The sequence below is a fragment of the Periplaneta americana genome, chromosome 4 (assembly GCF_040183065.1).
Source record: "Periplaneta americana isolate PAMFEO1 chromosome 4, P.americana_PAMFEO1_priV1, whole genome shotgun sequence".
NCBI lineage: Eukaryota > Metazoa > Arthropoda > Insecta > Blattodea > Blattidae > Periplaneta > Periplaneta americana.
The window spans coordinates 119,829,260-119,855,002 of NC_091120.1; the positions used below are offsets into that span (position 1 = coordinate 119,829,260).

At 35.7% G+C, this 25,743-nt stretch overlaps 1 protein-coding gene and 1 non-coding gene across 2 annotated transcripts in view; one reads left to right on the top strand and one right to left on the bottom strand.

The window, feature by feature from the left end:
* Positions 1-25,743, bottom strand: part of LOC138698153 (alpha-tocopherol transfer protein-like) — a 219,993-nt gene that overhangs the window by 145,897 nt on the left and 48,353 nt on the right. The window lies entirely within an intron of this gene.
* TRNAY-AUA (transfer RNA tyrosine (anticodon AUA)) lies at positions 25,342-25,413 on the top strand. Its single transcript has one exon. It is a non-coding gene; the product is annotated as a tRNA-Tyr (tRNA).

The window sequence follows — 25,743 nt, forward strand, 5'->3', positions numbered from 1 at the left end:
AAGGATTCGGGAATATTTTTTCACAAGGAAGTTGATTAAATACATTGTATTACAATATTGCAAAACGACTGAAAACCATTTGTACATTTTTATTGTGAGCGTTTTGTAAGAATAAGCGCAAATTTAATGTTTCTATTTTCATTGCAAAATCCTGAGCTTCTCAGTAAATGGTTATCTACTGTAAATTAGCGACAAATATATAGCATAGGCTTTGTTCAGTTCATTGAATTTCTGCAATTTTAATTGTAAAAAGTTACCGAAAAGATGATGCAGTTTCATCAGTTTTTAATTTTCCAATCTAGCTCATAAAAGTAATCATAAAAGATGATCTAAAAATCATACTCTAGTTAGAATTTTAACACACGCACACACACACGCACGCACGCACGCACGTCATAACTAAAATGTTCATAAGTTAATGTTTTTGTACGTGATGAAATCTATATCCAAATTCAGCATTATTACCATCTCTAATAGTATATCAATATGGTACAAGCACAGTCTAGTATATAATATACAGTCACGAAGCTTGAGTTGTTGAGAATACTAGAACAATAGACTCTGCCGGTACTATTTCGCATTGTCTGTGATGAGGGGATAGTCGCGACAGTCGCGATGCAAGTGGTTAGCAACTATCTATGGATGCATATTCCCTACGTATTGAGCTTCGTGACTGTATGTACTAGATTGTGGTACAAGGTTGGGAAGTGCTTTTACAAAATTGAGGAATAGTTTGAAAAAGAAACGGAGCGAGTTTTTCAATTTCAGAGATTTTGTAATGCACTTCACAAACATGTATTGTACAACATTTTCTTGCAGGATCGCATTTTTTAAATTGCAAATACAATATATTTTGCACTGAAAATTTATAGCAATATTATTCTAAAGTCTTCGCAAAACTGCACACAACGGTAACTAAATAACAATAAGCGCACTGTAAAGGGTTTATTTTAGTATAGTTCTATGTTATGATATAGACAGCGCATTTTCGTTCCCAAACTTACAGCGTATCGAGTAGTTTCTTCTGGTAGCTACATCTATTACGTCACGTGGATCCGTAAGCAAGGTCGAATTGTAAGCAGGTACGCGTGGGGTCATTAAATAATAATGATGCAATGTAATATAAATATGCCCCTGTAACATTATGATGTAGAAAGAACATTCTCTTAGTTTAAACAAATTTTGTGATGTTCGTAAAAGATTTGCATATCCTAACCTCAGAATATACGTTTTCGTTAACTGCAACGGGATAGGTTTTGATAAACGAATTATTTGTATATATTGTGTAAAACATAAATATTGATAATTGTATATTGATTTTTGTTATTATTTTGTCCCTGTAACGTCATGTAACGTAGGAAGAACATTTTCTTAGCTTAAACAAATTTTTACTGGCAGTTATAGTAAAAGATATGAATTTCATAATCTCAGAATATATATGTTTTTGTTCACCGTAACGAAGTTGACTTCGTTAAATGAATTAATTGAATATATTATATATAAAGTATTTACAGTTAATGTGTATCATGTTTACTGTTATGTTCTATAATATATATATATTATATTATAAATTTATATATTATACATTTCAAACCAATTGTCGAAAAAAGTGAAAAGAAGTCATGAAGAGTTAGGCCTAAGTCTAAAAGTGACAAACCGTTGAGCCGAGCTCGACGTCTCAAAAGATCTAATTGCCTGTTACACCACCGACAGCGTTTGCATTCCTGCCATACTACTGACAACGTCATATTTTTCCTTTATTTTTCCGATATAAATTCCTATTGGCCGATTAGGCTTTGACGTATCTGAGAGAGAGGGAAGGCGAGCTTTCGTGCTGATTATCAAAACACGGAACCATCACTTAGGAACACATCATCGTGTAGTGAGGGAGACTTGGGAACTTGTCGTTATGTAGAAAGGTTGACTTACGAACTCGTAGTCTTGTAGAAAGTGGTTGACTAGGAATTCATTATCGTGTAGTGAGGTTGACGCAGGAATTCATCGTCCGTAGGTTTCACTCACCAACTTAGCTGGCTAGAGGTAACGTTCTTTAGAGATATTATTAAACCAGCAAACAACTAGGCCACAGACAAAATCATCGTTTTATATAGTTCCTAATGTTGCAGGAATACGTAACTTTGAATTTATTGATCGCTGCATAATGTGTTACATTTTGTTACGATAGTTTGTGGAGTTGATGCAAAGTGGATTCGCTGGGGATTACATACCGGTTCGCGTGTGTATAGATTACGCGAAGTTTGTGGTTGTAATTTACATCGTGTTGGGATACGATAGTTTTGAGATTAGGCGAAGATAGTTTTGAGATTAGGCTAAGACGATTCGCAGTATATTGACTCGCGTGTGTATAGGATACGCGGAGGTCGTGGTATTATGTACGTCGTATTGGGGTTTAATGGTAATTTTGAGTACAGTGCCGATGAGCGCGAGCTATTGAGTATCGTAACGAAGTATGTAAAGCTGCAGAAGTCAATTGGTCTGTCTATACCTGGGAGTAATATCGAATTCCAAATTGATTATTCGTTTGTATACGATTGCTGATGTATTGTCTCTCTCTCTCTCCCTCTCTGCGATATTTTGGTTAGTCTATAGTACAGAGATCTTAATGTAAATGGAAATTGTAGTTTTATATCTTAAGTATATATTGTCTCATGTTTGACTGAGCGTGTGTGGCTGCTCCATTACAGAATGTTTTCTTGTAAGTTGTTATGAAGCTTATTAGTCAGATATAAGTTATAACTTGGAATGTATAATTGGGCGTTAAGGACGAACGCATTAAAGTTGCTGGACGTTAACGTGCCACATAGTTTCAGATTACCTTGTCATATCATTTTGTTTATTTAACTTCATTAATTAATGTAGGCCTATCACAAATTCATCAATTCATTGCTCTATTGTTATTTATTGTTAATTATGTTCTTTGTTATAAATTTGCATGTCTTATTTCGATGTCTTCCACTGCGCCCACCACGAAAACCCAATGCTTATGAACATCTGGCGAGGTTCACCGCTAACACACCGCAACATATGGCGAGGACGCCTCCAGGGCTGGGAAAAATACTGACATCCAAGTATTTCAAATACAAATAAAAAATACTTCAAATGATTGAGGAGCGTTTTTGCAAAAGTCGATAGATGCAGAAATCAAGATTTTACAGAAATTACACTAAGTAATAGGATCTATCGAGTTTTGAAAAAAACCTGGAAGGTTTGGTAGTCTCTACATACGGTATGAATGAAGTTTTAGTAAATCTAATTTCATAGATCGATTCCGGATGTAGAAAACATACGATATCCATATGTAATTCACTTTCTAAAATTTCTGCATCTATCGACTTTTGCAAAAACTCTCCTCAATTGTATTTGAAATACAAATACAAAATACTTTAAAAAAATTAACCAAAATGCATTTGTATTTCAAATACTCGATACAATATATAAAGAAATAAGAATATTACTGAAAATCTGAAATATTATAGTAACATTAAAAGTATTTTTATCTGGAACTTTTATATAAACACTGTAGCTGAACATTCTTCCTTTTCCCAGCAATGAAATTATGCTATATCTGAATAATTACTGCTCCCTTTCAAAATAACAGTTTCTCAAAAAGTTCATCAGATGAGGATCCCTTTGCTGGTGAATGAATAAATCCTGCAAAACAGAACAGTCTTTCTACAGGCGCAGAAAAACACAAACTTGTATTATATTTATAAAAGCTTGTTTCACTGTTGGTAATTCTCTGGAGTGCACAGGGTTGTACCTTTGCCATTGAAGAATTGTATGAGCTCATACTCCGCAGCAGACAAGTTCTTTTCTTTTTGCTTTTCACAGTCTGTTTTACTTGAGTTGAAAACATAAAAATTGTTTTCATCGTCTTCATCGTCTGAACTGACCAAAGATGTAGCAGAAAACTGCTCAGCTGATTTCACACATATATTCTGTGTCCTCTTCTTATCACTTAGTGAGGAAATGTCAGGTAGCCATCTCATCTTCAATGATGGGTGGAGCAAGCTGCCAAAATAGCTCAATTTTCTTCTGGGATCAGATCAAACATCACTTTATATCTTGATGAAAGTGAGCTTATTAGGATTGGAGTTACTTGGAATAGATGGCGTACATTACTAGGTAACAGAATATATACTATTTTTTTAAGGGAAATTAATGTGGATAAAAGTTGGCCGTAATAGCACGTCTTCTCATTTGCATTAAATTAAGGACTACGGCAATGGGTTTCTGAACTGCACAATATTCTTCAAGGTACTGAAACTCAACATCTTTGAAGGTTGGCAATCCCAGTTTTTCACATATACTGTTTATATCATGTATGAATTGCAATATTTGAGAGATTGAGTCATAAAGAGAATTCCATCGAGTTGGGCAAGCAAACTTTAATGAATATTTCAAGACATCTGATATAATTTCTGAGTATTTGAGTCTCCTAGACGCAATCCATAATGCTAAACATTTAGCAAGTGTTGGCTGATGGATCCTTGATGCTGTTGGAGATTTCTTCATAGTATTAAGGAAATCAGTTGTGGCAAGAAAACTAAGTGTATGGCTAGCACAACTGAAATGGGTAGGCAAATAAGGCAAAAATTCATTGTTCAAATCGAAATCCAAAACTTGAAGAACAAGAAAAAGAAAAAGTATTTTGAGTATTTGAAATACAAAATACATCAATTTTATGTATTTAAATAGAAAATACAAAATACTTTCGAAAATCCTTACAAATTACAAAATACAAAATACAAATGTATTTCAAATACGTATTTGAAATACATGTATTTCAAATATTGCCCAGCCCTGGACGCCTCACCATAAAGAATTATCCTTTGATGTGGATTGAATTCGGCGTAGTTCAGTGGTCAGAGCGCTTGGTACGTAGAACCAAGGACCCGGGTTCGATTCCCGGCGCCGGAGCGAATTTTTCTCCTAAAATATTAAGTATCAACATTACAGATACATTCTGTAGGACAAATTAATATATCTATAATATTCTTTCAGCTAGCAGTGCATAATAACTGCGGATTCCCGGCCAACAAGTCACTCAGCTGAGTGCGCTCCTAATACAATGGCAGTTGACATTGGATACACGTCAACATATACCCATATATGCCTAACTTGGAGTCAGGTCACAAAGGGAAACATCGAAGGAGAAGGGTTCGATCCGATACTGTGGATTGAATTCGGCGTAGCTCAGTGGTCAGAGCGCTTGGTACGTAGAACCAAGGACCCGGGTTCGATCCCCGGCGCCGGAGCGAATTTTTCTCCTAAAATATTAATTTTAAGCGTAAAGAATTAGGTAAGGACGAATTAGACCAAGGACCCTAGGTTATCAACGTCCATCTATTAAAAATATAAAATACAAGCTGATTTATTATTATTATTATTATTATTGTTATTATTATTATTATTATTATTATTATTATTATTATTATTATCATCATTATTATAGTTGCCAGGAAGTCAAAAGGAGGATAACAATGGACATGGAAGCTTTTAATAGAAAAAGGAGCATATTCTGCGGACCTCTGGAAAAAGAACTAAGGAAGAGACTTGCGAAGAGCTTCGTATGGAATGTGGCATTGTATGGGGCAGAAACATGGACATTACGATGAAGTAAAGAGAAGCGAAATGTGGATATGGAAAAGAATGGAATGTGTGAAGTGTACAGACAGAATAAGAAATTAAGCTGTGTTGGAAAGAGTGGGTGAAGAAAGAATGATGCTGAAAATGATCAGGTAGAGGAAAAGGAATTGATTGGGTAACTGGCTGAGAAGAAACTTCCTACTGAAGGATGCACTGGAAGGAATGGTGAACGGGAGAAGAGTTTGAGGTAGAAGAAGATATCAGATGATAGACGACATTAAGATATATGGATCATATGAGGAAACAAAGAAGAAACCAGAAAATAGGAAAGACTGGAGAGGCCTGGATTTGCAGTGAAGGACAGACCACTAAATGAAATTGTTAATAATATGGTGCCGGGGGGTATTAAGGCCCCGCAATAATAATAATAATAATAATAATAATAATAATAATAATAATATAATGTAATAATAATAATAATAATAATAATAATAATAATAATAGTAATAATAGTAATTGATCTGAATGAAGGGAGGATAGAGCAACTGTGAATAGTTCAATGGTTGAGTTAGATTTTTCCATTGCTAATTTTAAAAAATTGTAGCACAACATTTCGAAGAGTGAATCTCTCATCGTCGTCAAGTGAAAACCTACTGTGGGGCTCGTCGGAAGCAGATTCTTCTATTCTCTACAAAGGATTGAACTTTGCTCTGTCCAAACCAGTCACCAATCTTGATTTAGCCTGTGCAGCTTAGGCTGCAACGTCAAAATTCTCTGGTCCACTTGCTTCCGAGTACAGATGGAAAATAAGACCCATGCTTGAGAAATCGAAACCTCCTACACCCAATTTATCCCTCGCAAAACGTAGAGCCCTACATACCCTCAAAACTAATCCTGAAATCAAGATCCTACCTGCGGACAAGGCAACTGCACCGTTGTACTTAATACTGCCGACTACCAGGAAAAAAGTCTTCAATTTCCTTCAGAGTGAGACCTATAGGAATATACACAAAGATCCTACCACTAGGGTGGAAAACAAAATTAAGAAGCTATTGAACAAAAACAAATCTTCTCTTCCTCCCAACATCACAAGAAAATTAACCCATATCACAGGAAACCGCCACACCTATATGGTCTTCCCAAGGTCCATAAGCAGATTTTAGCACTCAGATCCATAGTCAGTTCTATAGGCTTTCCCTGTCACACACTGGCCGGCTTCCTAGCCAAGACTCTTTCACACCTCGCCGGGAAGACGTCCTATTTCGTTAAAAATTCCAGACATTTTGTTGACATCGTAAGGGATATCTGTGTAGGCAGTGACGACATCCTCGTCAGCTTTGACGTAGTAAACTTGTTCACAAATGTTCCAGTAGATGAAGCACTCTCCATTGTAAAAAGAAAGCTAGAATCTGACAACAACATCTCTTCTTCCACACTACTTTCCATAGAATCTACAATAGAACTATTGGAAATCTATCTTAAGACGACCTATTTTAAATTCAACAACACGGTTTTCTAACAGAACGAAAGCATGGCTATAGGTTCCCCCCTCTCCCCTCTCATAAATATCTATATGGAACATTTCGAGGAAATGGCCTTATCTACTGCTAGCCATAAACCTACATTGTGGCTACGATATGTGGATGACACTTTCATAATCTGGTTTCATGGTGCCCAGCTACTAGATGAGTTTTTAAAACATCTGAACTCACTACCCGTTTTATCCAGTTGACGATGGAAGTGGAACAGAACAAGTGCATTCCATTTCTAGATGTGCTGGTCACGAGATACCACGAGAAATTGGCTACCAGAGTCTACCGAAAGTCCACACACACGGGGAGGTACCTTCGTTTTGAGTCCAATCATCCTATACACATAAAAAGAGGTATCATATCCACCCTCCACAACAGGGCTACCTCCATCCGTAGTAAAGAATCCGACCTGCAAGATGAAGTACAGTCTCTCACCAACATCTTTGTATCCAATGGTTACCCCTACAAATTCATCAATAGAACCATCAACAATAACCGGAAAAACAAGGATATTATTAATTTTCTTGTCCCCCTAGCCTTGAGTACCATTGTAATTCCATATGTCAAGGGCACTTCCGAAAAATTCAAGAAAATTTCTAAGAAATATAATATCAGAACGGTTTTCGAATCAGAGAATACACTTCGCCAAGTCCTGTCCAACAACAAACCGAAGTCAGATCCTGCCGACACCACAGACTGCATTTACAACATTCCTTGTGAATGCGGTCGTGTGTACGTAGGGAAGACTAGCAGACTCCAGTCCACTAGAATCAACGTACAAAAGTACAACTTTAAACAATGCCTCATAGACAAATCCAGAATAGCCCAACATAGCATTGAATCTTGGTCACAGAGTAAAGTGGGAAAAGACCTCCATCTTACAAACCAAACGTTCTCTGGTTCAGAGGAATTATAAGGCAGCCGCACATACGAGTTTTTCGGATAGCACTATTAGCCAACCCAGTCTCATTCTTCCGGACATATGGCTACCTATAGTCAAACAGGAAATCAAGAAAATTCAAGAAAAATGTATACAGTAACATAACTAGTAGTTTGTTTCCCGGCACCACTAGATGGCAAAGGCAGGTTAATTGATCCCACTTAGTTATTGCTCTCTTCCACCACTAGATGGCAGTAGTAGTTTGTTTACCCGCTCATTAGTTTACTGTATTTCCTATTATTTCATCATTTCACTATTTCACTCTTGATCATTAATGCCTATTATTCCTTGTCTTTGGTGTTATTATTCTATATATTAGTTTAGTTACAATCACGGAATTCTTCTTTTTACTCTTCTTTTCATTCTCTATATTTCATGTTACAACCGTTTATGACATCGTGTGTTGCGTCTTCATATTTCGCACCGAGCTGGCGGTCGTCGATCAGTCAGACAGGCTAGCTGTTTGTTTGTAACGATCCCCCACAGTAGGTTTTCACCTGACGACGAACAGAGAGCCACTCTTCGAAACGTTTTGCTACAATTCTTTAAAATTAGCAATGGAAAAGTCCAAACAACTCAGCTATTGAATAATAATAATAATAATAATAATAATAATAATAATAATAATAATAATAATAATAATAATAATAATAAATATTATTACTGGTAGTAGCAGTGGTACCGTAGTAATAGTAATGGAAGTAGTAATAGCAGCAGCAGTAGTTGTATTAGTAGTAATAGTGGCTGATCTTGTTTGTGTTATTGTTACTGGGTACCAGTATGTGTTATACTTTTGTATGCCGAAAAAATATTAGTGAAGGTATGTATTTACTGCAGTAACTTATACGGAGATCAGGGTATTAGTTAACTTATTGAAAACTATCTTCAGGCTGAATTTGCACTGTCAAGTTCATAACATTATAGCAATGTGTTTCTACTCGTACCGTACTTATCTTGTTGTCTCGCCTTTGAAATTGAACCTAACATTGCTCATAAATTAACACTGGACGTTTATTTAAGATGCAATTTAGTAATTCAACTTAATAAGTACGCAAAATGTAATATACGGATTGATTTATATAGAACTGACACATTTCTTGCTTTAATTATTCCGTTGGGAATTCATTCAATGACCAAATTTTAGCACCAAATTAAGCAGAATGTTCTGGAGTTTCGATTCCTTGTCACTAGATGCGCAGATGTTTGTTTTATTCCTATTGTTGGCAGCACTGACCCAATGTTAGCACCAAATTAAGCACAATGTTCTGGAGTTTCGATTCCTTGTCACTAGATGCGCAGATGTTTATGTTTTATTCCCATTGTTGGCAGCACTAGATGCGCAGATGTTTATGTTTTATTCCTATTGTTGGCAGCACTAGATGCTCAGATGTTTATGTTTTATTCCTATTGTTGGCAGCTGTTTTCGACATTTTGTGTCAACGTGAAAATGCAGTACACATTAAATCAACGACTCTTCCTTGTGAAGCAATAATGGATTACGAATTCAATTACAGCTACTCAAAGGGCATACCAGAGAGAATTTGGTGTTCGCAATCCTCCCAAAAGAAACACAATACTGGGACTGGTAAACAAATTGGAAACAACTGGATCTCTGGTGAGTGAAAAGGGCAAGCATCGTTCATCTAGGCTTCCCACGGTTGTTGTTGACGTAAGAGCACGACTGGAGCAGTTACCCAAAAAATTATTAAGACGTTTGTTTCAGGAGACAGGGTACACCTACTCAATGTGTCAGAGAGCTGCGAAAAGTTTCTTTGACGACCGAATAATTTCCAGGAATCTGTGGCCACCGAGATCTCCGGATTTGACAACGCCGGACTTCATTCTGTGGGGTTACTTAAAAGACAAGGTTTACGCGACACGTCCCCAGATATTGGACGATCTGAAGCACAACATCACACAGGGGATTCAAGCTATTGGTAACAGAGTCCTCCAACGAGTGGCCAGTAACATGGAACGACGTGTTGAGTTGTGCCTTATGCAGGATGGAGAATATTTTCAACATTTGCTATAGAGGTAAATAATCTCCCAAAATTCCTCTATATTTTAGGTATAATCAGTTGTCGCTAGTACAATTGGTTTTGAAACAATTAATGAAAGAAATGTGTCAGTTCTATATAAATCACTCTGTATATAGAAATGGTTGGACCGTAGCGGCGGCCATCTTTGTTTCTGCTTTATGGTCTGACCAGAGCGGGTAGAAGAGAAAGTGACGTTACTTCCTCTAGTTCAGTGGTTCGTCGCCGAGTGGCGCTAGCCCTCTTTTCCGTGTCCAGTTTCAGGATCGCTATTCAAATGAATACAAAAGGTTTTTAAAACTAACCCATTAGATAAGAATGTATTGTAGAGTACTTAGTTACAATATTTTACTTCTTTAAAAATGTAATATTACTACATTAACAAATTGTGAGATATATAACACAACCCTGAATATTAAATATAATAATTAACCTAAAAATGGAACATTGTGCCGGCTTCAGCCAGAAATACGCAAAAAAAAAGTACAGCATCGCAAAGTTTAACATTTTTATGACATTACTAGCCGTACTCGTGCGCTCCGCTACACCCGTTAGAAATAAATATAAAGTAATTACATAATTAAAATAGGACATTTGATCCAGGGAACATTCGTGTTTGATAGAAGGATAAATCCTTTAATATGTTACTTAATTTAAATTGCATCCAAATAATTAAAATGCGATCATTTTGGTCCAGAGACCACTCATTGGTGCAATGACAATTCCTTTAACATGTTTCTAATTTTTATTACATGCAACCATAGTTTAATGAAGATTGACATCATTTAGATTTAATGTGTATACTTTATTTTACTTGTTATAGGTTTCCATTGAATTATGGTAATAACTTAATTTTAAGCCTTGTTTTCTACGTATTCAGTAAATGGCGTTTGGCCCACTATGGTTCTGAACCCTTCAAATAACTTAAATTATATTATATAATATTACATTACATATATTATATTATATTATATTATATTATATTATATTATATTATATTATATTATATTATATTATATTATATTACATTACATTATATTATATCGGAAGTTACTGTAATAACATTATAGCATTATGTCCATCTAGAGAAACTACACTTTCCAATGGTGAAATAATAATTAATTATACAAATCGGTTAATTTAGCTTCCGATATTACCTCACACAAACACAGAAACATTCTCTGTAGGCTATCTTTCATAGCTTTCCATTGTTGCTGTCCAAGGCCCCTTATAGACGAAGTCATTTGTTTTTTATTTCATTATACGACCTTACATGGCAGTTATTTTAATTTTAAAACTCATTTATCTCATTAAATATCAGTCCTATCAAAATTTTTCAAGGAATAAAACTTATCGCAAATTATTTTTAGAGAAACGTTTGTTATGTAACATTTTTCACAAATATCAATAATAAGCGAGATATTTCGATTTATCTAATTCAGGCCCCCTTATAACCCCCTCTTAAATGTATTTTGAATGCCATATAGCGTAAAATCTAAGTTACAACGAACATAATTTATATTCCAATTTTCATCGAAATCCGTTCATCCATTATCGCGTGAAAAGGTAACAAACATACAGACAGACAGACATACAAACAAAAATTTCAAAAAAGCGATTTTCGGTTTCAGGGTGGTTAATTATATTTGTTAGGACCAATTATTTTTGGAAAATCGAAAATTACCAGAAAAATTTCGGCTACAGATTTATTATTAGTATAGATAAAGTACGCATTGACATAAAATTATAGTGTTTATACACAAGAAAGAATGTAATATAATGAAGGAGATACTTTACTTTCACCAAGAGTTTTTATCTACTATTTAGTCATTAGTTGCAGTTGTATCTGGTTTATACGTAATATATACATTTCTGAAAAAGCTCGTAAAAGATTCTCCCTTCTAAAAAGACTAGCAGGAAAGAAATGGGGATGCTCTAGGAATACTTTGAACACTACATACAAAATGTTTATACAGCCAGTGCTGACATACTGCGGAGAAATTTTGATTACTTCACCTTTCATAAACGACATAGAATATGTTCAAAACCAAGCTCTTAGACTCATTACTGGTGGAATCAAAACAACTCCAATAGATTCTATGAGATTCCTCACTAACATTAACAGCATAAAAATGACAATAGAAGAAAAAGCACTGATTCAATATGAAAAACTTATCAGATTACCAGGAAACAATTGGCATTCATACAGTCCTCTCTGTAGATTGAAAACTCAAAAAAGTTTCATATCCATTGTTCAAGAATTAAAACAGAAAATCAATATCCCGAATTTAAAAGAAAACTTACAAATTAAACCAAACCCTTTAACTCTATTAAATATAGAATATAATCTAAATTTAACAGAAGAAATACTGAAATCAGAAGTAAACACTGAAATACTGACACAATTGTCTTTAGAGACAATTAATATTGGTACCCTTCACAAAACTGGCTTCATTTATACACCGACGGATCCTTGATCTCCAGAGAACAAGGTGCCGGTGCAGGTGTTACGTGCTGTCTCTTCTCACTTTATAGATCTCTTGGGTATGGAACAACAAGTTTTGATGGAGAAATCATTGCAATAAGGGAAAGTCTCAGGAATCTTCTATGCCACATCAATAAATTTAAGAATGCATTTATATTGTCAGACTCCAAAGCAGCTATTCTATCAATAGTCTCTAAACACACACCTTCATCTCAAACAGCAGAAATAACTAAAATGCTCTCTCAATTAATATCACTCAATAAAAGATTTGTATTCCAATGGATACCATCCCATTGTGGAATCCTGGGAAATGAGAATGCGGATGCTTTAGCAAAGAAGGGCAGCACTGCTACTTACAGACCTGTTACTAAATCTACGTATTACTCTGTGAAAAGATTTATTAAATCTACATACTTTGACTTCAACAAGCAAAATTTAATAACACAATCCCAAGGGAAAAAATGGATCTCTCTGCATCAAAATCCACAGTTAATTCCCGATTTACCACGAAAATCGTCTATAGCTGCATTTAGATTGGCAACAGGCCATGATTGTTTGGCCAAACACCTGCATAGAATTGGAATATATCAGTCCCCTAACTGTCCATTGTGCAACTCAAACCAAGAAATGGATTCGGAACATCTCAAAATCTGTGCTTCAGTGGCTGGTCATGATAATATCTTTGAAAAATATTGGAGTGCAAGAGGTCAAATGACTTCATTGTCAAATGCCTGGTATTAGAAAACAACAACAACAATACGTAATTCAGGAGAACAAAAAATATTATTGCAACTTAGACTCATAAATTAAGCTTCGATATTATATCTATGCTAATGTAAGTTTTGATCTTTTGAAATACCTAGTTTATTTTGCGTTTTGTAAAATTGAAACAATTTGATAGCACTGTATTAAGTAGTTGTATGCTACTTATTGGAGAATATTAAATTAACGACTTTTCCATGAGATCTATTACCTTCTCATATGCTGGATTAGAAATCTCTTATGATGTGGAAACGTAATAAACAAATGTAATAAAATTGTAAACCAGATTAAGTTCTAGCCTAGATGCAAAGTAGAATTTTATTATACTGTACTTTTGTTGCCGAAATAACTTTTACGTTAAATACGACTAGAGTGCTATCAGAATATAAATCTGCTATCCCACAAGAATTAATATATTTCGCTAGTTCTCTGAATATTGTCACTCTAAATAATTCAAGGGTTCTTTCTTAGGCAAACGTGTTCTTTGTATTGTCAATTATGTGTCATATATTTTCTAAAATCGTGTAATGCTGGAATCCTTTGTACAGGGCAGACGAGCGAGTCTTTGAGTTCAGCGTATCTGCAAGGTCGTTCATTCACCTTTGAATTCTTTTGTATTTTCACTTTCCTCGAATACATCATAGTTTATGACTGTAAAAATGTATCGATTTTGAAAAACTCACACTAAACAGCTGAAATGCTGGTCTGGAGTTCATTCACTGGAAGGAATTACGGTCAATGTAACTAGACATAATTTTGGGCATGCAGGTGTGGAGTAATGGCATATAAATGCATACAAGGGCATGATTAGTGTGGTGTAGTTTCTGCTGCGGGGGATTTTTATGTGGTAATGTTGGCTACATTGTTCCTTTTTTTTTGTTGTGAACGCATCCCCATTTTCGCCTCCTCTGATTGGAGGAACAAGGGAGTGGGGCAGCTGTTTGCTGGAGGAGCTAGGAGCGGCCTCGAGAAATAGGACTCGGGTTCGAAGCGAGTCAGAGAGAGGACCTCTAGTCTCCAACCTCCACGGGAGGATTCGTCGGTTGTTTGTACTTCGCCAACGCCGGGTTTGAGTCGACCCGCCTGATTGAATTGGAACGACTCTGGTTATGCGTGGGACGCATCACCGATAGAACATCGTTTTCATATTGCAGTTACATAGACCCGGTGGCGGTCTGCTTCATCTCTAATAGAGCATTGGCCAGCTCTGTTAATTATATTCTACACAGCGTGGGATCGCCGACATCCTTTCGATGACAGTGAAGTTTCTTCGAGTCTATCGTGATGTTAATGGTGATAATTTCTGAGTCGGTGACGAGGTATTCTACACGAACCTGCACCGGCAATCAGCTAAAGGTTGGAGTGTTGAACTTTATGGGATTTCTCAGAGTCCGTGTGCTATGGAGCACTGTACTTTATGTGGGGGGTTTGATCACTCGTAGTGTATAGTACCATATTTTCACTTCTCATTCCATGTTAGTTATTAGTCCTCTCTCTCTCTCTCGGCAATTTATGCCGTTATCAGACTTTAGTATTTAAAATTCTTTTATTACCCCCACTTCCTGCTTGGGGGTATTCTTACGTTTTCACAGTTCTTAATTTGTATAATATTTGTAGCATCTTTCTCTCTACTTGTTTGTTGTTTATTAAATTGTTATGTTTATGATGGCTTGTGTTATAAGTACTATTGTTAGAGGCAACCAAAAACCTTAAACCATACGATCCTCTTTATTTTTCCTTCCTGGGTTTTCCCCAGGCACGCCAACACGACATTAGCTAAGGTGTTCTTCTGATTTTCGCGTGTCGCATCCAATTATTTTTTACTTGGATATTTAACGATGCTGTATCAACTGCTGGGTTATTTAGCGTCAATGGAATTGGTCATATCCAGATAGTATTTGGTAAGGGTACATTGTTATGAGAAAGGATTAATGTCCTCTTTGTTGGATATTTCTCTTCTTTTCTTTTTTTAAGATATCGAGACAAGTTTGGGAAAATATGTGTTATGGCATACGGTTTTGGTCGCCAGTTCTTGCGTGGAAGTCCTACCTCTTTACTGGCAATAATAAATTTATCGGCTCTTACAATCAAAAGTCGCCCTCCGTAGAGCAGTTGGTATAGCGCTGGCTCTCTATGCTCAAGGTTGCGGATTCGATCCCGGCGGAGATCGATGGCATTTAAATGTGTTTAAATGCGACAGGCTCATGTCAGTAGATTTACTGGCATGTAAAAAAAACTCCTGCAGGACAAAATTCCGACACACCGGCGAAGCTGATATAACCTCTGCAGTTGCGAGCGTCGTTAAATAAATCATAATTTTAAAAAATCACAATCAAAACCGCAGAAAAATGGATATCACAGATACAAAAACGAGCATACAATTTTCTGCGTTCGTGGAATTGCTCTACACCACTTCTGAAAAATAGTCTAGTCTATGGATGGATAAAAGAAACGTCTCTTCTTTACAGATTATACAGTATAATTGGATTTACTTCAAGAACAAAACAATTAGGCTCATTACTACTCGCTCATATAAACGGCACAATAAAAATCACCCGAACACCACAAGAAATATCTTCTTAATTCCATAGCAGAATGAGTTCTACCCAACGAGTTAGAAAGAGAAAGATATAGAGTGGTCATTGCGCCGCCATGTTTGAAGAAAATTGAACGACCGTCGGTAATGAACTTATGCGCCCAAAACAAAGTGGGCGTGGTGATAACTGACATTAGAATCGTCAGCTGTCTAAATTTCGTTTGCATAAATCAGTTAAACTGAAGTGGAAAAACCTAGTATTTCGTCAAATACGTGCTAGGAACTTAATCTAAACTTATGTACGCTAAATTTAAAACACTTGAGCTATTCCTAGAAGGAATGCTTAAAAGAATAACCTAAGCAAAATTGTCATGTAGTATGAAAAGAAGTCCTAGCAAATATACTGAAGAAAATGTTAATATTCCTAGGTTCTTTTAAATGCGACCTGCAAGATTGCCTATAAAATGAACGAGTATGATTCGGATGATTTTATTAAATTGTTTTCCCAGTCTCTACACGTTGCAAAACTATTTACTATACCATAAGATATAGAATGAAAGTAGGTCCTGTCTGTAGTAAACAACCTTTACCTCCAAGCTTGTAACATGGGTGAAACATGACAAAACACGCTTTCAGTTTTTTGTTACAGTAAAGTATAATTATTATCGAAATGTGAACGTGAGGCCAACAGCCGGCTGGTCTGTCTGAGCCTTTCAAGGGCTGTGGCACCACAGATAATTATTAGTGTATAATTGAGCACCCACGTACAATAATGGGGTAAGTAGTTACAAAATATATTCATACTTACCCCATTATTGCACGTGGGTGCTCAATTATGTTCTTTCATGTCCTTCCAGTCAAAATACTAACAACAATACGACCTACTCCAGAGTTTTGCGTTTGCCTGTGGTAAACAAAAATTGATATTATAATACAGTGAGCTTATCGGCATCTCCAAAATGAAACTAATAAACGCTAACCAAGCAAAAAACATAAACGCGTATACCAATACAAAAACCAAAATATTGAAAACCAATGCCAATATTTGGTTCAACCAACAATGTTTAAAACACAAAGTCACTCCGAAATATGCAACCATCACTAAAAATAGATTTTACACACAACCAGCACAGAAAACCAATAACCAATATCAGAAACTACGAATCAAAAATGAAATCAAATTCTTACACAAAAAGAAAAACTACTTGAATAAGAAACTTTACAACCTACATTTGCAATTAGCAAAATCTTTCGGAAACGTTTGGGACACTATCTATAAAAACAGTCAAGAGAAAATTAACAGAGTAATCCAACAGAAATACGAAACACTACAGAAAAAAAACCAAATATTAAGATAAGCACAGGTGGTAAACAAAAATTGATATTATTATACTACTTCTTATAAGCTACAGCTCATCGTCTTCTTGTATAAGCAGTAAGGACAGAAGGAGCAGAAATAAAGGATGCCGGTGTCGAAATACAGTTTTAATATTGTATAGCTATTTGTTTTTCACTGGGTCTGAAACGGAATTGTATTGGTTTTATCCGTATTTAGTTTAAGTACATTACCAGTGAACCATTTATTTTGTTTATGCCGGGCGTTGTTACACATTTATGCATGAAAAAAAATGCTGCTAATTAACAAAGCTATGGACTTAACTTCATAAAATTTACATGAAATATGATATATCAGTTGTCTTTTTCCTTTCGACATTGCAGTTATATGCAGCACACACAACAGGCATGTTTTTCCTTCGTATTTTTGTACTTCTTACCTCCGTTATACAACATTGTAAGCAGACGAATTTTTACAAAGGTGGGCGCTTAGCTCAGATCTGCCGTGTTTCGCGGTGGCACCGCAAAGAGCGCTGTACAGGACAACATGGCCACTCTATAGTCTTCTCTTTCTAACTCGTTGGTTCTACTTGCTCTGTCCATAGTATTAAGAGGAAAACTGCAATCTTAGAACGATCGCCACTCCAATGTTTCGCTCAGTTGCCGTGGCGACACTAGAGGGTTTAAAAGTCCCATTAGACCCTTGCCGAGTTACCACACTTTCTATTCTAAACGCTCTAGTCTGACTATTGGAGATGGTCTTGATGAACAGTTGCACAATGCGACTTTATAGAGAATGAATATGTGAAGAGAAATGTAATTCTAATGTAGTGATAATGTATTCAAATGAAGTAAGACTAATTCCGAATACGTACGTGAGTGTGAAGATTAATTTTAACGCCATGATGAAGTTGTTTTAATTAAAAACCTAATTAAATATTACGTTATTCAACTTTAATTCTGGTCCAAAGGATCACTAGTAATTTCTTCAACTTCATTCTGACACACATTATGTTAAAACTTGCAGTGCAACTAGCATTAAAACTGAATTTTAAAGCCTTTGTCGACGACCTTGTCACGTCATGGAGTAGGCAGCCAACAGGGCCGGTTTTAGTGTGCCGTGAGTGCCAGCACACAGGCGGTCAATTTCTTAGGGCTGCCGGAAGAATAAATTTCATTTAATGTACAGTGGACTCTCCTACAGTAAGTTCGACAGAACAGAATTGAAAGTTCAGTCCAATGAGGGTAGTGGGTGTAGCAGGTGAAATGAATACAAATTCTTATTGGTTATCCATTAACGAATACAGTACTGTACTTGCATTTCCAGCCCGCCCCGAGACTTGTGTATGCGCTTCTATTACCACAGTGGGGTTCGACAGTTCCGTCTCACAAACGGCACAAATCTCAAATACAAAAAGAAGAGTTCATTAATTTAAAATCAGTGATCAATATGGCTGTCCTAATCAATAAAATATTCTGTTTTCCTTCAATAAAAGTATCACTACAAGACACAGAACAAATTCCCATTCAAATGGGAAACCCATTTCTTAGTGATCGTATAGGGGCGTGTCTAATTCTCCTATGTAAACAGTCGAACTATAGGATGTCGACCTTGATTTCTGTCGAACTTAAGAGCTTCCACTGTAATTATGTTTTATTTAACGAAGCTCACAACTTTAAAATAATTATTAATAATTTAGTGTTATACGAATTTTACAAAGAAAGAACGTGAACTAATGCGCGCTAATTTCATATCAATTATTTCTGATTCCATTGTTGACGGAACAATCTTAAAGTGTGTGTGTGTTTTTTTTCTCTGTACAAATTACACGCTTTGACCGATATGTGCCAAAGTTTCCACATTTAACCTTCATAACCAAGAGAAAAACATAGGCTACATTATAATCGGACAAATGGACGTTAAATGAATTAAGAAGATAAGAAAATAAAAGAAAATATCATCAAATATTAATGTACAATATTAAATGCAATCTTCTATAGTCAATTGTTCTTTATTATTGTCTATTGTATCACGGCCGACTTGATGCTAGCTTCCTTCTTTGTATACGGCCTTGACAATAGTAATCTTATTCTGAGCATCAAGTCGGCCGTGGTCGTATTCAACATCGACTTTCATGAGGCCATGGATAAAGTAACACGACATAAAATAACATTGTTGATACATGATGAAGGCCAAAATCTAGACAATTCATACAATAAGTATCTTTGTGCAGTCCAGAACCATACTATAATTTTCTCGAGATAGTTGTAGATAGTGAACAGACTGTTTTATCAACTGAATTCTTGAATTCTTTGAAACTACAAGGATGACCAACACATAATTTAATACTTAATATTGAATCACCAATAGTACTAATGCAAAATATTGACGTAGCAAAATTATGCAATGAAACAGGAATTAGTGTGAAAAAACTCATGTCAAAAGTAATATAAGTGACAGTATTAACTGGAAAAACGAAAGGAGATGTTCTCATCCCACATATTCCTATGATAGCCAGTAACATACCATTCGATTTTAAGTAACTGCCTTTTCAGTGTAACTGGCATTCGTAATGACCGTAGTAAAATAAAGCTCAAGGATAGTCGCTCAAATTTGCAGACATTCACTTAAAAACTTAGTGTTTTTAATATTGTCAATAATTACGTAAATTGCTTTCGAGTGAGTACATGGTGGAAACATAATAGAGGTGTGGGACAAGCTGTGCGTGTTTTCGTTCAGTCTGCGCATGACGTCACCTTTACTGCAGGCCGCACTCGAATGACACAGTCAGTCAACATAACAGATTGTTGATGGTTAGATCTGCGTCCATAGATTTAAATGAATAAATAAAACTCATGGTTTGTGTATTCAGTAAATATTGACAGTATAGGCTATAATAGGGTCTACCTTGAAGTGATAACATTATAAAATAGTGAACAATAAATTAAATTCAAGAGTCAAGAAATAATGTAATATGGTAGTGCAACGTTAATAATTGCCTTCTGTAATATACACGTACTTTTATAATAATTATAATACATTATGCTACAAATAAGCACAAAATTAGGCCTATATATCACACAAATTATATTACACATGAATTCAAGTACAATAGGAACTACCTTGAAATGATAACGTAATAAAATTATGATATGGCAGTGTGTCATTAATAATATTGCCTTCTGTAATATACACGTGGTTTTATAATAATTACAATACAATGTGTAATAAATATATACATACTTAGATTATACAGTTATTTATAACATACATTATTTTGTACATGAATTCAAATACTTTTGAACCTTCATTAACATATGTATATGAATTTCTTGGAATAATTTGTCATTATAGTAAACAAATATTTTTATATATTTAGGCTATTGGAGACATAATATAGTTTACTACATTATTTAACTTACTATTCCACACTCGACGTAATATAATTTCATCATTATAAATCCCACTCTGTTAAGTAAATACTTATTCTTATGCAATCTTTTTCATTTTCTTTATAATATTTCTCTTTGAAATTCCAGACATTTTTATTATTTTATTAATTTCTTTAATTCTAATAAATGTTCTTGTTCTAATCAATGTCGTAATTACTTCTGGCGGAAGAGGAGAACTGATTTCTGCTTCGTTTTTTATGGCAGAATTAACCAAATTTACAGTCTTTTTTATTATAAATTTCTCATGAGAACAGAATCTCCGTGCACATCTGAGAATATACTGTCAACAAGCATGGCAACCAATTGCAGATCTTTAGAAGGGAGAATTAAGTTTCCACGGGACACTGTAGTAATCCAGTCTTTTTGATTAGCAGAAGTTGACAATTTTGTGGGAATTCCAAGATTCGGGTATTGCTCCATATGTTTTGATGCAGCATACCCTGCAATATATTTTAATCCTTCCTGGAATATCCGCTGTCTTGCAGAGATTTCATATATTTTTTCTGGGAGGCCTATATTTTCTTCAGGATCTCGATCGTTGGTAAATTTAACCGGTTTCAGAATGCCTTTAAGAAATTCTGCCGTTGCACATAGTTCTTTCTGCAGATTATCATTGACTTCTGATTGGCTTGTACTAGGACCCACTATTAATGCCTCTTCTTCCGAAAGCAAATCGGAGGTGTTTTTGTTCTCACAAAACTGAGATAATGGATTTCGACCTAGTATGTACCACTTCAGTCTATGTTTAAAATCTAAAGCAGAGGGATGATCGTTTGTTCCACCCATGCTTCTAATTTCCGAAAGAAAGTTTTCTACCAGATCTTGGTTAAGTTTTCTTGTGATGATGCATTCAATTTTGTACTTGTACCTCATTGCCTCATACAAAAATGTTAATGATTTATTATTTATTAGAATCCCCTCCTGAAAAGGTAATTTCCTGTTTGCTTCTCCTACTTTAACTGTGGTCATGAAGTCATTTATTTCTGAGAGTATAATATTCTGATCTTGAAGGTTTATTCCGTAACTATGCAGCCCACGGTGGGTACAGAATTTAGAAACGGTATTAAATAAATAAAACCAATCATTAGTTAATTTTATTGCCTTTGAAGTTTCTTTCCATTCATTTGATTTCAACAGCTCGTTTTCACCACACCATTTCAAAGCCTTTGCAACTCTGTTGGAAAATAATTGTGCTGCCAAACTAACTTTTGTCTTTGGGTACCACGGACACTTAGTGTAACGGAGTTAACTTGTAAGCTAATTTTGTATCAGTGGCCGAGGATGCACTAAGCTCTAGAAATACACACGCTTTTATTCTGCCTCAGTAACTCAATTTGAAAGTCCATTGTTAAATACCTACTCATCGGGTTCTCGTGTCACATTTATCGAGGCTTGTAGAATCTCTCTCACAATATTCCGACTTACTCTCTTATTTTGTCGCTCCATTCTAGTTGACGCATTTGCTGAATGTTTGCCGCCAGGTATATTTATTGTAGGTATAGCATCAGGTTTAAGTTTCCGTGCACGAACTGGTGAATAGCCTAGCAGTCTCTGCTGCATTGTTTTATCAAAGTCATCATCTTTAAAATGCTGTGAGCATATACGTGCTGAAAAGACATAGATATTATAATAATTGAGTGTTACATTTAGCGTCAGTTCTTATAAATAAGCATAGTATGGTTTTAGGCTATACTGAAAACTTAATATCCTTTATTGACATTGTTATGAATCCGATAAGTTGAGAAGTTTCAATATATTTATGATTTGTTTCAGTCTATAACTTAGTATCTGTTAGCTGAACCAACTCACAATTATATTGAAACATACTATTCTATCAATATCAAGATATAAAGAATATGAACTTATGTGATTTTGGTAGATGGTCTTGGCGTTTGCAACAATTCTCCCATTTTTCACGAAGATTTTTATCTTTCGGGAATGAAAAAAATTTAATATCACTGCCTCTGGTTTTCCTATAATGATTACTGCAACCGTACACTGCACAATGACTCATTATGTATTGTAATTAATGTCTAGTTAGGTTTATTAAAGAAAATGTACTCAACGCAATGAGCTGCGATCGCTGTCTGCAGTAAAGATGACTTCACACGCCTCGGCCGCTATCGCAACAGCATGCGCAGTCCCACACCTTTACTATGTTTCCGCCATGAGTGAGTACACCTAAACTTTCTATTTATCGTCGTTGTTCCTGCAATAACTTCTATGGGACATAGGCTATTTATCGATTTTCAGATTTTTGCTCTATTAAGTAACTTAAATAGTGATACAGTAAATAATAAAATCTCCTATAGGGTTCACAATCAGGATGGACCAAGTCCTTCTGGAATAATTTTGAGAAATTGAGTCTTAAAGTTCCTGGCTCATGCTTAGCACCCTTCACCTTCCATAGGAAATGCTTTTCTCTGTGGAGTAACAAATGAGTTATGGACTTGGTTTGTTATGGCATGAATAAATCTAAGTTTTCTTCATCCGAGATTGTATTAATCCACAAACTGATCACTGGTTGGTCCACTCTGGTTGTGAGCTCCTCATTTCTTTCTTTCGAAAATGTAATAATTCACAATCTCCTATGTATCACTGCCTTAGAATGAATAAATGCGTTTTTTTCTTCCTACTGTAAAATTTTATATTTTCCACATAGGAGTTATTGCAACGACGATATACACATTTATACAAAAGAGGAGGAAACTAATTGTATGCATACCAATGATACTTTTGTCATGCTCCTAATGTAGTGTGTGAATATACCTAAGCCTACTGAAAATAACACTATATTAATTATAAAATATCTCTCTCAAATATTCAAAATATTATTGTCCATGTCCAAAAATGTGTTATTGCGAAATTCTATCTGTGTAATCATGTTGCCAGTGTAGTACGTTAAGCGTTGTGGAAAGAACAGTTACTTCATTTCTACAACATATGTCTCTCAGAATATTATTATTTATGTTGAACAATGACTTCTTGCGAAATTATACTGTATCTGCATTCTATATATAAAATAAAAAATAATATAATTAATATGGTCTGAATTTGTGAGATATAATATTTGAAGTCATACTCAAAAAGCCAGGGAATGATATAAGCGGGCGTACAGCTATCAAGGGGTAAAAATCTTCCAATATAAATTGAATTATATACGTATATATTGATTCTTTGGTACAACTGATAAGACAGATAAATTTCGGCTCACCATGACACCCCAACGGATTCAGACCGGAAACAAGAGAATTCCCTAATTACAGTCAGCTGTCTCTGAAGTTCAAGTGGAAGCACACATAGACATGTAATAACGTGAAATGTGTGTCATCACAGCTTCAGATCAATGTATAGATCTTATAATTATTTTATCTATACGTCTGTACAACGTCACATTTGTGGTGGGAAGGAAAGGAGATGGCAGAAAGATTAATGCTATTTAATACGCTGACAGCCGCGACTAAGATAAGGAACTTGAAATTTAACTGTCACTGAGAGATAAAATGTAAGATCTATAGAACATTGAGTCAACACTAAGTGGGCGTATAGGGACCGAACGGTGTGTTTTTGTTTTGCTGAACTTCAAAACAATGCTAATTCATTTAAAGATTGTGTGACTGTAGCCTGCATATATTTTCGTTTGGTTTTACTTTGTTTATAGTTTGATTTTTATGTTATTTTATTTGTGTATCTGGCGGTGTGGAAGAGAAGGCCTAATGGCCTTAACTACACAGAATGAATGAATGAATAAATAAACAAAAACAAATAAATATATGAAATTAAAAAAGAGTTGAACGTCAGACACATGATGAAATGATTTATTTTCGGTGCCTGATCTACAACTGTTTTCAATTGAATTAACCTTGGCAGACATTTGGCTAAGGAGTTCATTAATTCATGCAATAAATGACGTTAAGTAAAGATTCATCTTTATGGACGAGAAAAAGTCTAGTAAAGACAATTCGGTTTGGTTGTCTATAGTTTGGCTTCAGAGATTTCCGAAACTTTAACATCCAGTTTAATTAAAAATAGAAGCAGAAAGAAAAACCCGGGCAACGCCGGGTGCTTTCAGCTAGTAAATTAGTAAGTGTTTATATTTAGCAGATTTTATTCTCACTTGAATTTACTATCAAAACAGAATGATGTGAAATGTGCACAATTCGAATATTCACGCAACGATAAAATCTCTAGTCGATTGTATATATTTTGATGTACCGAAGTACATATGATATTTCCATGCAGATATTCTGCGTCATCATATGATGAAAGAGTGATGGAACAGAGAAAAATTCTCTCCGGCGCCGGGATTTGAACCCGGGTTTTCAGCTCTACGTGCTGATGCTTTATCCACTAAGCCACGCCGGATACAACCCCGACGCCGGTTAGAATCGTCTCAGATTAAGCTCCATCTCTTGGGTTCCCTCTAGTGGCCGCCCTCTCCACTACGTCATAGATGTCTATGAACGCAGGACCGAAGTCCATACATGTGTTGAGGTGCACTCGAATGAGTGACTGGTTGGCACCTCAACACATGTATGGACTTCGGTCCTGCGTTCATAGACATCTATGACGTAGTGGAGAGGGCGGCCACTAGAGGGAACCCAAGAGATGGAGCTTAATCTGAGACGATTCTAACCGGCGTCGGGGTTGTATCCGGCGTGGCTTAGTGGATAAAGCATCAGCACATAGAGCTGAAAACCCGGGTTCAAATCCCGGCGCCGGAGAGAATTTTTCTCTGTTCCATCACTCTTTCATCATATGATGACGCAGAATATCTGCATGGAAATATCATATGTACTTCGGTACATCAAAATATATATGATATGCGTAATAAATCACTTTGTGGTTTAAGACGGCGCCCATACCGTCGGATCCCAGCCAACCAGTCACTCATTCGAGTGCACCTCAACACATGTATGGACTTCGGTCCTGCGTTCATAGACATCTATGACGTAGTGGAGAGGGCGGCCACTAGAGGGAACCCAAGAGATGGAGCTTAATCTGAGACGATTCTAACCGGCGTCGGGGTTCTATCCGGCGTGACTTAGTGGATA